Source organism: Grampus griseus (genome assembly GCF_964374135.1).
Source record: "Grampus griseus genome assembly, chromosome: 3".
NCBI lineage: Eukaryota > Metazoa > Chordata > Mammalia > Artiodactyla > Delphinidae > Grampus > Grampus griseus.
In genome coordinates, this window is record NC_139019.1 from 142,071,024 (window position 1) to 142,085,716 (window position 14,693).

Below are 14,693 nucleotides of genomic sequence, written 5' to 3' on the forward strand. Positions count from 1 at the left end.
CCTTTGGAGAACAAATCATGATGCTAGGCTGGGGTCTGTAAGATGGTGGAGGGCCTGAGAAGATCCTATTCTTAGGGCTATTTTTCCTGGAGTGTTTTCTGATCATTAAGCTAATCACCTGAGAGACTGAAGATTATGCAGCACTATTAAATAGCTCATGGACCAAACAGGAGGTCAGAGCCCACAAGGGGAAGGAAAGGAGGCTGTTGTCAAACTCTGATCACTTTGGTCTGTGACTCTGTAGGACTGAATCTTTAGAGTAGCAGAAACTAGATAAATTCTCACAGGGACTGCAGATCGCTTTCAAACTAACCTAAATTGGAAATTGGATGGAAGAATCATAGGTTAATTGTGCCCCTAGGTATCTTATGAAAACAAATATTATTTATTTTTTATCAAGAGAAAAAATAATATTATCCAAGACTTCAATTTCTACCTTTGGGGCTTCCCTGGTCGCGCAGTGGTTGAGAGTCCGCCTGCCGATGCAGGGGACGCGGGTTCGTGCCCCGGTCCGGGAAGATCCCACATGCCGCGGAGTGGCTGGGCCCGTGAGCCATGGCCTCTAAGCCTGCGTGTCCGGAGCCTGTGCTCCGCAATGGGAGAGGCCACACAGTGAGAGGCCCGCGTACCGCAAAAAACCCAAAACAAACAAACAAAATTTCTACATTTGTTTGTTTAGTACACATTTTTAAAAGGAAGCATACAAAGTTATGAGATAACGTAAATAAAAGCCAGCACAAATAACTTGCAGCATGAATAAATGCCAACAGAAACAAAAGAGAGTAAAAACAGTTTCATGGAGACTTCAGTTATTAAAGTTATGGAATATAGATTTTAAAGTAACCATAATTGCTATGATCAAGAAAACAAAAGAAAATACTGAAATTATAGGAAAAAGTGAAAATAAGAAAAAAATAGATATTTGAGAACTGAAAAAATAAAATAACTAAAATTAAATACTCAGTAGGTAACTTTATCAGTGGATTAGACACAGACAGACTTACTAAACTGGAAGATAAATAAGAAAATGTCCAAAATAAATCATAGACACAAGTATGAAAAATCACAAGAAAGTATAAAAAACATAGAGGATATGATGAGAAGGTCTACAAATGTCAGGAATGAAAAAAGAAGTCAAAACTACATACCTACAGATATTAAAAGGATAAAGATATGACAACTTTATGCCAATCAACATATACATTTACAGAATCAATTTTAAATCTAAGCATATCTGTAATTATTAAAGAAATTTAATTTATACATTAAAATCTTCCAAAACATAAAATTTCAGGCCCAGGAAATTCTAGCAAACATTTTTGGAAGAAATGATGTTAATCTAGCACAGATTCTTTCAAAACCTAGAAAAAGGAGGAAATACTCATTTTATGAGTTCAGCATAAATAATCTTGATACAAAAATCCTGTAAAGCTCATTATAAGGAAAAGAAATTAATGGCCAATATCACTCATGAACATAGATGAAAATTTCCTAACCAAATTATTAACAAACCAAATTCAGCAATTTAAAAAAGAATAGTGCATCATGAATAGGCTTATGCTTTGAATGCAAGGTTTATTTAATAGTTGAAAATAACTGTAATACAACATAGTAACAGAAAAAGGGAAAACTATCATACAATTATCACAAGAGATACAGAAAATTTTAATAAAATATAACATTCTTTATTGATAAAAAGTTTAACAAAATGAAAAGAGAACTTTCTTAATTTATAAAACTTACAAAAACAAATTCAAAAATTAAAAAATAAACCACGTCCAACTTTATATTTAATGTAAAATATTGCAAGCTTTCTCTCTGCGATCAAGTGTGAGGCAAGTTTGCCTAACATAACTTCAGTTCAATATTGCACTAAATGTTGTAGCCAATATAATAAATCAAGGAAAAAAAAGAATCAAGTAACAAGTGCAAACCAAGAAATAAAACAGTTCATTTGCAGACAAATCTACATGAAAAGTCCAAAAAAGCTGACTTTAAAATGTTGGAATCATTAAGGTCAATATATAAAATCAACTGTATTGCCTGTACTAAACAAGCAATTAGAAAATGAATTTTATAAAACCACACCATTTATGATAGTGTCAGAAAAACAAGCCACCTAGGAACAAATCTAATGAAAGCTATGCATAACTCTCCAAATGAAATAATATAGTATTGAGAGAAGATAAAGGTGATCTAAATAAATTGAGTGGAGGTTTTAAAATTTTTCTTCTGCTTGGTATAACTTGACATGTTGATGAACTTGACAAGTTGATGGTAAATGCATATGGAAATGCCAAGCGCCAAGAATAAACAGTATAATCTAGAAAAGATGAAGTTGGAAGAATTATTCCACCCAGTATCGACTTTATTTTAAAGCTATGATAATTAAGGCAGAACAGTATTGCTGTAAATGTAGACAAACTAAGCAATGAAACAAAAATTCCATAAACAGCTTCATCCATGTACTGATTCTTGATTTATGACAAAGTTGGTAATGCAGCATGGGATAAGTACAGTTTTTTCAATAAATGCTGCTTATTCATTTGGAAATCCTCCCAAGAAAAAAAATGACCCCACTTCATATCATACACAGAAATTAATTCCAGGTGAATTGTGACTTAAATTGTGAAAGATAAAACAAAAACCTTTCTAGAACACAGTATTTGGCATAGGGAAAATTTTTTAAGGAATATAATAGTCATAAACATAAAGAAAATTGGTAATTGGACTGCATTTATATTAGGAACATTGATATATTAAAGCATAGGATTAATGGAGTGAAAAATTAAGCCTCAGAGTGGGAGAATATATTTTCATTACATATTACACACAAAGGACTTAAATCCAAAATATACAGAGGTCTCCTACACATCATTTAGGAAAAGAGAGAGAGCACAATAGGGGTAAAAAAATGGATAAGTACTTGAACAGTCATTTCATAAACGATGCCTGATACACATATGTTTATTGTGTGAGTCTCATTAGTTATCAGGGTTATGCAAATTAAACCCACAATGTGATGTGACTATACACCCAGCAGAATGCCTAAAAATAAAAAGCCAGAGAGTACGAAATGGTGGCAAGGAAGTGGAGCTCCTGGAACTCTCACACACTGCCAGTCGGTTGGCACACCTTCTTTGGAAAAGCATGCTTTGGATTTTTAAATAATAAAGAAACATAACACAAAATTAACACATTCATGTGGTCTGACCTCACACTTGTTAAGTGTTGGATGCCATTGTAAACATTGAGAAGTTCCTCTCAACAGCAGTCAAGTAAGTAGGTTACATCTTGGAGATCATATGTGTGAACTTTGCATACGAGTGGGAAAATCAGCAAACAAAGTGTTCAAATGTTTTATGAAAACTGCAAGCTGCATGGTGTGGCCAAAAAAAAAAAAATTAAGAAAAAGTCTCTATTTCTAAAAAATTAGGATAAAGTGAAAATGATGTGAACTGGAAAAATTGTTAAGTAGGTCAAAAAGTGACTTTAGGGCTTCCCTGGTGGCGCAGTGGTTGAGAGTCCACCTGCCAATGCAGGGGACGTGGGTTCGTGCCCCGGTCCGGGAAGATCCCACATGCCACGGAGCGGCTGGGCCCGTGAGCCATGGCCGCTGAGCCTGCGCGCCCGGAGCCTGTGCTCCGCAACGGGAGAGGCCACAACAGTGAGAGGCCCGCGTACCACAAAAAAGAAAAAAAAAAAAAAGTGACTTTATTGGTGATGAAGACTGATGTTGAAAATGCCACTCAAGAGTTTGAATAAAATTGTTTCAGAAAATGTGAAAATATGAAAATATTCTTGTTAATAATTTTAAAATATCTGATTCTGCATATATGTTCAAACAAAAACTGTACATGAATGTTTATAGCAGCATTATACATAATAGCTAAGAGATAGAAACAATGCAGATGTCCATCAACTGACTAATGGATAATCGAAAGGGTATATATGCATACAATGAAATACTATTGAGCCCTAAAAACGAATGGAGGATGGATATGTGCTACAACATAGATGAAGATTGAAAACATTATGCTAAGTAAAATAAGGCCAGGGAACTCTACTCAATACTCTGTAATGGCCTATATGGGAAAAGAATGTGAAAAAAAAAAAAAAAAGAGTGGATATATGTATATGTAGAACTGATTTCCTTTGCTGTATACCTGAAACTAACACAACATTGTAAATCAACTATACTCCAATATTTTTTTTAAAAAAATAACTCAGTTACAAAAGACTATATATTATTCCTTTCCTATAAAATGACCGGAACAGGGAACCCTGTAGTGAGAGAAAGCCTATTACTGGTTGCCTGAGGCTGGAGAAAGTGATGGACTGATAAAGAGGTAACAACCAAAGGGTTTAAGCTTCTTAATGAAACTCTGAATGTATTAAAAAGCATTGAATTGTACTCTTTAAATAGGTGATTGGTACAATATGTAAATATATGTAAATAAAATGTTTAAAGACATCTAATCTTGAATAGGTATGTGTAACTAAACTGATAAATATAAGTAGACATTTGATGATTTCAACTGTAGCTCAAAAAGTATACATGTTCACACTAGCCCCAAACATCTCTTTGTAGATCTCCTCTTTGGGAAAATGGAGGCCCTCTCCAACTACATCTTGGTTAGATATAGGAATGAAATAATGGGTCAGTGTGAATGTTGAAGAATATCAGTTCATTCCATTTTCAGTTCTTCCTGCCATGATTGTCCATACCAGTTTTGATCTCCATCCCTGGTCAATTACCACTTGGTCCATACTTTTCCCTTGACCATGTTTGTGTGTTGGAAGATGGAGGCAGGAACGGATTAAGACCTTATTGGTTCTAATCAGGGAATTGACCATATTGTCAACATCTATACATAATTCAAAATAAGAGAAAACAAAATCTAACTCAAAATTTATATAAACGTGGAAATTAAAATAGCTTTCCAACTTTTTTGATTGTAAAACTCTAGATAAGTTCATCAAAACTGGCTTCTCTCTCCTCTTTCCCTTTTTCTTTTTGATCAGATGACATACTCTACGATGATGCCAGTGTCGTAAGTAACGTTTCATTTGGTGGTCAGTTGGCCGAGCATGGAAAGTGGGTGAAGGCAGATGCTGAGCATCAAGACATATCTTGCTTTGGCTCTGAGTAGAAAAATTAGCATGTATAGAAATGCAAGAGTGTAACTATGCTGTAGTTTTAGCGTTTGCATAGAGGCACATAGATGACATTTTCCTTTCTTTTCTTTTAGAAATTTGCTTCTGTCATAAATCCTTAGTTTAAATCTTCCTGTCTCTGACAGTGTAAAAGAAACCTTAAGTAATGGAGGGGTGGGGGAAGTAGGTCAAAGAGTTTTATTTGATATGGGTGAAAAGTAGCAGGAATATATTAAATTGATAAACCTAGTTTTCCCGTATATTTCTATAAAAATGAAAGAGGCTAATAGAAATACACAATCAGCATACACATGCAAGCATAAACCATGTCCGCCTGTGTTCTCCTAATGATTGAATCATTAGTGGTGCCGTATTGTTATCGGTGTCTTCGACACTGCCTTAGGCATGACAGTCAAAATGTGACTACTACACTCATTGACAGTTTGACAGTTTCCACCTGAATCAGAATTCTAAGACAAGCTTGCCATTTTAGAAGGTAACTACCACTGCAAAATTAAATCTAAAATAATTTACAAATATATCATACTATATTTTAAGCAGTCACTCTATTAGCATGTTTTAGGCCTTGTTAAAAAGGTTTTTATCTAGTTATTAATTGTTATTTTATTTTCTCACACAGTATGTTGAGACCCTTCTCTGCACTACTAAAATTAAAAAGAAATTTTAGTAACATGAAAATGCTAAGATGGCAAACATTCACTAAAAATGGGGAAATCTTAAAATTTATTGTTTTAAATGTAACACCAAAAAAAGGAGACAATTGAAAAAAATCAAAAAAAATTGAGGGATTTTATCTGTTTTATACGTAAGTTTAAGATCATGGACTGATTTTATGATTCTGGAGGCTTTTCAGTATTATTCCTCCAGTAACTAACCTGCATTTACTCAGAATATCAATCAGCTGTATTTTTGTAGTGCATAAAACACTCTCTAATTAAGCTTTATTTAATTTGTTTTAACTCGGAGTGTAAAGGAGATGACACAATGTGAATTACTCATTATAGCAACCTCCCCTCAAGACTACAAATGGGTACGAAGTAATGTCTGTGTGTGTTTTTATACTGTAACATCACTTACAGAGGAGTTCCTCAGAAAGATAACAATAGTAATGACACTTAGCATTTATATAAGCGTCCTCTCTCTTCACAACACTTTATAAACCTTAACTGAATAATAGTACTCGCTGGAATGAGGTTGCAACACCAGTGAATTAGCATGTCCCTTGCTGTAATGTTAGAGCTCAGAAACGTCACCTCACTGTGTCTGTACCTGTGGGAACGATTGCCCCCTCATGATGGATTAAAACCAGATACGATTGATTGGCTGATCTCTGCCTGCACTGTGAAAGAACCTTCATAACCTTTGGATGTTTATACTGATTAACTCAAGCAAAGGCATCTTTATTTGTGGTCTCAGACCAGCCCCCCATTGACATAGCCAGGTGGAGAGTTTAGGGTAATTATTTGGACAATTCAGCCCCAAATCTCCACTCACTCTGAGTCAATGAGGTAGTTGCCTCATTACTCTATACCAGGGTTTCTCAGACTCAGCGGTCTTGACATTCGGGGCTGGAAAATTCTTTGTTGTTAGGGCCGTCCTGTGTATGGCAGGATGTTTAGCAGCATCTTTGGTCTCTATCCACCAGATGCCAGTAGCACCTACCCACCCCACCCACTAGCTGTGAAAACCAAAACTGTCTCCAGGCATCGACAAATGTTCCCTGAGGCTCAAAACTGTCCCCAGTTCAGAACCATTGCTCTGTGCTTTGCTGGTGGCCAGCATCCTTATTTTGCATCTCAGCACTACATATTTGTCTCCAGCAACACCTCCTTTGGCAGGGAGCTTTGGGTACATTATTCCAGTCTGAGTCTCACTAACCAGGAAACTCCAGTGTGTTGGTTTCGGAAACCTTCATTTCAGGTCAGTTTGGATGACATGCGGCCTTCCTACCTCCCCCAGTCAGCCCAGAGTCAGGAATCCTCCCACACTGAGTACAGAACAGCGGTGTAAACATACCCTGAAAATCAGTTTAGCATTACAGGTTATGAAAAACTTACTTCACAGGGTTCTGCGATAAGTTGACAGAGGCTAGTTTGAAAGCTCAGCCTTACACATTTTGCTTCTTAGCTGGGCTTCGAAAATTGTGACGACTGTAGTTGTAAGGAAGATACTACCTCAAGGCCTCATCATAACAGCTTCTATCTGCCAGATGTCTGCAGTTATTTTTGATTCTGTATTCAGTAAGTTTTATATGGATCTAATTCCCAGAAAAACTCTCCAGTCTGTTTACATGGACAGGATAAACTGGCTGTGTTTTCTTTGTATTCCTGGTGTGAGCTGGTAATTATCCATCTACTGCTGGGATATTTCATGTAACTGATGGACATTTTAGACACCATGTGCATCCTTAATCTCCCTAGGATTCTCTAGCAACAAAATTATTTGATATGAAAACCTTTGATATTACAAGTTGTGTTTAACATTTCAAGCCGCATTTACATCAGTTCAGTTCAGTGAGCTGCTACGCACACAAAACGATGTATCATGGAGAGAAGGAAACCTATAGATGCACTCAGTAGCCTGAAGGTATATTACGCCACATAAGAAGAGTGAACTGCTGAAGGAGTATCTAAAAATTTATTAGCACAGAGTACATTAGTGAGGCAGTTGAGCACCATCCCAGGATATTTTTCCAAATAAATAAATAAATGAGAAGATGGGTAGCCAGTAAAAATGATGATGAAGTTCTTGATGTATAGATTACATATACTACGACTGTGGCCTAATCTGTTGTGAACTAATTCTCCAAGCGTCAATGTACCAAATCCTCTATCTATTTAAATACTACAGTTTAAAATCTCAGTCTTTTTTTATTTTCTGCAAATCACTAAAGGCTTTGACAATTTCCATGCGGGCTAGAACTAGGCAAGCCCTCAAACAGTTACTGTAGATCAAGGAGGTACTAATGGCTGTAGCTGAAACACCTGCTAACCTGCTATTGTAAGCATTTATCCACTATTTGCCTGCGGCAGAAATAAATGAATAAATAAACTTTTGCTAGTCATATTACATGAGTTAATGCATTATAGCATTATGTAAAGCGGCAAAGCACATTCTTCTGGGGCTTTTTAAAAATCATTATTTGTGGCAGGTTAGAACATATCTGCTGGCTTCTCTGCTCCATTTTCCTCACTCAGGTTTCTGTCAGAGCCCTCGCAACTACAGGGCTGGTTAGCCTTTGCTCTCTGAAGAGCACCATTGAGACAAACAGACTGCTGAATCCTCAGAGTTTGAAAATGGCATTGCAAACATGATGAATGTATTAAACACCTCAGCTGTCGATGAGCAGAATCAATAACAGTGGGTACCGAGCTTACGTTATATCTACTTACACAAGGTTTGCACATATTTGAAAAGGAGATCTTTTGACAAGTTGGCACCAGCTGTTTCGAGAAATAACCCAGCTGTATATCCCCAACACACCTGGCTCTCCTTTTATAATTTAAGGAGAAAGGATATAAAGCAGTGACCAGAAAGGGCAGACCACTGCTAGAAGCCTTATTAGCAGGTATATTTTCATTCGTATGTTTAAAAAGGCTAAATTATCAATTAAAAATAAAAACGTAGAGTTGGTTGCTCTGATCCTTTAAAGCTATAAGGATAAAATACTTTAGTCAGTAAAATATCTAAAATACATCTCTGCAAGACAGTATCATGAAACACAATGATTATAATGAATAGCATCACTGAACATAGTATGAATAAGAATGTGTTGTGCTTCAAAATACACTGTCCTTGATCTAAACTTCCAAGGTTAAATTTATGTTTGCATTTTCTATAGGATTTGCTCTAATTTTTAAAGATCTCTTTGCTTTTCTAATTCGGAAATCTTATACTGAAAATTGTGCATATTAGGACCTAATATGAGAGTATGCTTCCAGAGAGAGATGTCACCTAAAACAAAGGGAGAAGAGAGTTTAACCCTCATCATTTTTAGCATCCTCTTTAAACATTTTGGTATTTTACTGCCTGTGGAAGAAGTGTTCCTAATTTAACTTCTTCAGTTGTTGTTGCTTAATTTTCTTATACTGCAACAGGAATACTATGGTAGAAATTAAAAATGGAAAACATCCTTGGCATTATACAACTTTGCATAAAATTAGCAATGTGCCATATTTCCTTGCAAGACAATTGCCTAAATCATTTACATTTAATGCATTAAATTTTGGAATATATCTATGGAAATGATATTAAGAAAACAATAGCATTAAGAAGAATAAAATAATTATTATGGAGTGTAAGACATGTACACTGAAAACTACAAAAGTTTTGGAAGAAATTAAAGAAGATCTAAATAAATGGAAAGACATCCAATGACCAATGAATCAGAAGATTTAATATTGTTAAGATGGCAGTATTCCTCAAATTGATCTACAGATTCAACACAATCCCTATCAAAATCCCAGTGAGCTTTTTTGCAAAAATTGACAAACTAATCCAAAAATTCATGTAGAAATGCAAGGGACAATGTCCAAAACAATTTTATAAAAGAAGAATAAAGTTGGAAAACTCACACTTCCTGATTTCAAAACTTACTAAAAAGCTGTAATACTCAAAATAGTGTAGTTCTGGCATGAGGATAGACATAGAAGAGAATGGAATGGAAGAGAATTGAGATTACAAAAATAAAACCTTACATTTATGGCCAATTAATTTTCTCCAAAGGTGGTAAATCAATTTTATGGGGAAAGACTGGTCTTTTTAACAGATGGTGTTGGACAACTGGATAGCCACATACAAAAGATTGAATTTGGACCCCTACCTCACACCATACACAAAAAGTTAACTCAAAATTAATTATAGGCCTAAATGTAAGAGGTAAAACTTATAAAATCCTGGAAGAACACGTTGGAGTAAATCTTTGTGACCTTGCGCTAGGCAGTTTTTCATTTTTTTAGATTTGACAAGCAGCAAATAGATAAAGTAGACATCATTAAAATGAAATACTTTTATGCTTCAGAATACACAGTAGAGAAAATGAAAAAGCAACCCACAGAATGAGAGAAATATTTGCAAATCATATGTCTAGTGACTTGTATCTTAGATATATAAAGAACTTTAAAAATTCAATAAAAAGAAAAATAATCCCATTAAAGAATGAGCAGAGGTTCAGAATAGGTATTTCTTCAGAGACTATGTACAGATGATGAATAAGCACATTAAAAGGTACTCAACATCAATAGTCACTAGGGAAATGCAAATCAAAAACATAATGAGATATACCACTCTACACTCTCTAGGACTGATACATTAAAAAAGACAGACAATAATAAATGTTGAGGATGTAGAGAAATTGGAAGTCTTGTACATTGCTGGCGGTAATCTAAATTGGTGCAATGACCTTAGAAAACAGTTCCTCAAAAAGCTAAGCATAGAGTTATCATATGTCCCAAGTTATCATATACCCAGGATAAATGAAAACACACATCTACCCAAAACTTTTACATAAATGTACAAAACTTGCGCATGCGTATTCACAGCAACATTATTCATAGTAGCCAAAAAGTGTAAACAATCCAGATGTCTATCAACTGATGGATGGATAAATGTGGTATATCCATTCAATGAAATATTATTCAACAGTAAAAATAAATGAAATACTGATACATGTTATAACACAGATGACCTTGAAAATATTTTGGTAATGAAAACACTAATCATAAAAGACTATGTATCATATAATTCCATGTAGATATAATGTGTAATAATGAAGGATAACTAGACATAAAGCCTCTGTGTTTTCTTCAGCTTTTTTGTCAGTAACAAGTCTTAGTGTTTTTCAATATCCAGAAGATAATATGCATGATATCTAATAGTGTTACCAAAGGAAAGAGTCATTACCATTTGGGAAATTTCTCTGAATTTTTTATTTTTATTGAAGGGGAGAGGTCTATGATTTGTGGCAAAACACTAAGATTACTGGATGTTATGTGTAAAAATAACTTCTATGAAGTAAAAAGTTGCTAAGTTCAGTCACTGATTTCAGCACAACTATGTAATGAACCCCTGCAATGTATCTAGTGCTATTTTAGGCCAAGGGTCTTTAATGGTGAACAAGCTTCTATGAAAACAGACACTAAACAAGTAAACAAATTAATAAATTTAGCTTGCAGATGGTAATAACTGTTATGAAGAAAACAAAAGAGGGTAATGAGATAGAGTATCTGGGGGAGGACTAAATGAGGGAAAAGATCTGCAGAATCCAAGGAAAGAGAGCTCCAGACAAGTGCAAAAGGCAAAGATCGGTAAAGAGGAGTGAGTTTGATGTCACCAGGAGCAGCAGGAAGCCTGTGTCTGTGGTGATTCACACGGAATGGGAGAAGGTCAGATGAATAGGCAAGACCAAACCATCTGAGGTCTGGTAAGACCACACGGGAGTCTGGAATTTATTCAGAGTACAATAGCAAGTTGTTGGGGGAGGGGGGTTTAAGGCAGGGAAGTGCCAGGATCAGATAGGATTTTTAAAATTATATTGACTGTGTAGAAGAGTGTAGAGGCAGGGGCCTGTGTATCTTCTCTTCAAGCCAAGGTCAGTGGTGCCGTGGACGTGGACGGCAGCCGCGGAGATAGTGAAAAGAGCTCAGATCCCAGTTACTTAAGACATTTCTTTTTCTGTTTGATTTTATTTTGTGGGTTGTAAGAATATCGAACATTTTGTTTAGAGTTTAAAAGTGAATTCTGACTGATTATCTGGTCTTGCCAAAATGAAAGGCACACAAAGGCATCTGTTTCTGGGCAGCTCTAGCCACCTCTACTTCAATTCTTAGGGTGTAATCAATAAATATAACAGAGGCTATTCATTCCACCAGGATGGATTCCAACAAAAGGGCTCTATTCACACTGGTAACAGGCGGACTTCACCCATTCCATCACAGTATATATTATGACTAGCATCTTCAGTCACCTACCTGCTTTACTGCTTAGTGGTGATGAAATGCTCTGTTGGCATAAGAATGACTGTCAGCCGGGCTGTTTACACTTGTGGTGGCCAAGACGATGTCCTTCCAGTAGAGGGTGAGTCCCTGTGTATGATGACAGATCATTCACACGTTTGAAAGATTATGAAATTTGGTGTCTGCTAAAGGTTTGGATTGGGTTTTAAAGGTGTTCTCCCAAAAAGATAGTATTTTCAGTGCAACCTTTTAAATTGGTGTTAATAGGTTTGGGTGAATTTTAGTGGACGCGTGGTACTGGTGACATTTAAACACAGTGGGGTTTTTTTGAGGCATGGTCATTATCTTTTGCCCAATCTCTTCCATGGTGAGGACCCAGCTACCTTTTCTTGGATTTGAATTCACCAGGCCAATGGCAGTATGGATACCTACAAGCCCTTATAAATAGTGAACATTCATTCACTTGAGCTTTTTCAGTAGAAGGCTGGTGTTCTGGGTTTATTTTAGAGCAATTAAATATGATTTATTTTCCATCATTTATTGACTTACTCATCCAGCAAATGATTATTGACTGCTTACTGCTATGTTATACAATGTGAGGCAGACAAAGCAGGCTAATTAATAATAATAATGGCTAGCATTTGTCAAATAGATACTAAGATCCAGCACTCAGTGCTTCACATGTTTATTTCACTTATTAAAAAGACCTGACGATGCAGCTGCTATTGTTATTTACAATTTATGGAGAAGAAAACTGAGGCATAAAGAGTTTTTAAAATAAGCCCACGCTAGTACATGATAGATCTGGGAAGTGAATTCAGGAACTGTGCCTCAACAGCCCTTGCTTCAGTGCTAACATATTCAAACTGCCCAGAGATGGCTAACTTGCTGTCCTCAAGAAGTTTGTATGCTGATAGGGGAGAGGCCACTTAAACAGACAAGGATAGTTCATAGTTAATTCATATATAAAAGCAGTTAAAAACAAAAAGCTATAGGTATTGAAAGAAAAAAGTCACTCCTCTCCAAAAGCAGTGGTTCTCAACTTTGGCGGAAGGTTGTAATCACCTGAGGAGTTTAAAAAATATATATTGATGCCTTGGTCCCAGCCCCAGAGATTTTGACTTAATCGACCTGGCATGCCCTTAGGCAGCTGGAGTTTTGAACGTTCCCGAGGTGATTCTCATGTACAGCCAAGTTGAAAACCCTGGGCTAGAGGGACTAGGGAAGAAGTGAGGAAGGGGAGAGGATCAGAGTTGATTTGTCAAGAAGAAGTAACTATTTTAAAGTCAAGAATGTCACGGGTGCAGATGGGAGTGGAAGGTCATGCTGTGATATGGAAGAGATCCTCACTACTCAAATTGTGGTCCTGGTACCAACAGCACTGGCATCACCGTGGTGTTGGTTAGCAAATGTGGGATCCCAGGCTGTCCCAGACCCCATGAATCAGAATCTGCATCCCCAGGTGATTTGTGTGTACATTATAGTTTGAGAAGTGCCAGCACAGAACAAAAAAATCAAGATGGGAAACTACAGAGCATATTTGGTGGTTGGCAAATGGTACCAAGGGCCAGTAGGTGGTGTAGAGAGTGGAGCACATGCATTGGCCTGCTTTGATTGATAAAATAAGCAATTAAAATTTTACTCTCTATGGTTGGAAGTTGAAAAACTTCCAAGCAAAAGTGATGGGTACAGGGACGGTTTAGGATAATAACCTGGTGATAAATTGCAGAACAGATAGGAGAAGGGAAGAGCCACAGGTGTAGAGGTGCTTAGAGAGGCCTCTGTGTGAATTCTCTATTCACAAACACCCAAAGACTGAAACTCAGACCAGGGTGCAATTCAGTAGGCAAGTTCTTATCTTCAAAACACGTTGTTTTACTTTCAGGAATTCTTCTTTTCCAGCAGTCTGACTTCAGAGCTACATTATGTATCTGAATAGAGATAGAGACTGCATGGCAGCCAGTGTGTATAGAACAGCTTTGCCATTTCATCCATAATACACTTTCCCCCCCAATAGTAGAAGACTAAATAGAGGAACAAGAACAGAATTCTAATGGTATAAGAAAAACATTTGTTTTTTCCAGTTAGCAATATGATAACTACTGTACTATAAATTTTTTATGTCATCATGGAACAGGATATTGATAAACTGTTCTGACTGTGAGAGGGGTTACTATGAATTCTTGGGAAATGATATCTTCAGATATTATACCAGCTGAAAATACTTAATCCTGAACCCATTTTGTATGTAATTTTTTAATTTGATAGTTATGACATTCTCTAAGATCAATAGCAATTACAGTGCCTAAGGATTATCATTAAATGGGCAGCAATCATTTGATGCATGAAAATGAGCTTATTTATAGAATTTTTGGTTGGCCAGGTGCTGGGCACATGCACTGACATTATATTCTTTTAATCTAAGAGAAAACTTTTTATGATACAATGTCTAATACATTGTTTTGCACATAATAGTTCATTTGTTAAAGTAAGAAATGCAAAGGTTTGATATGAAAGGATATTGTATAATGAATAGACTTTAGAAATCAACTTTATAAGGAT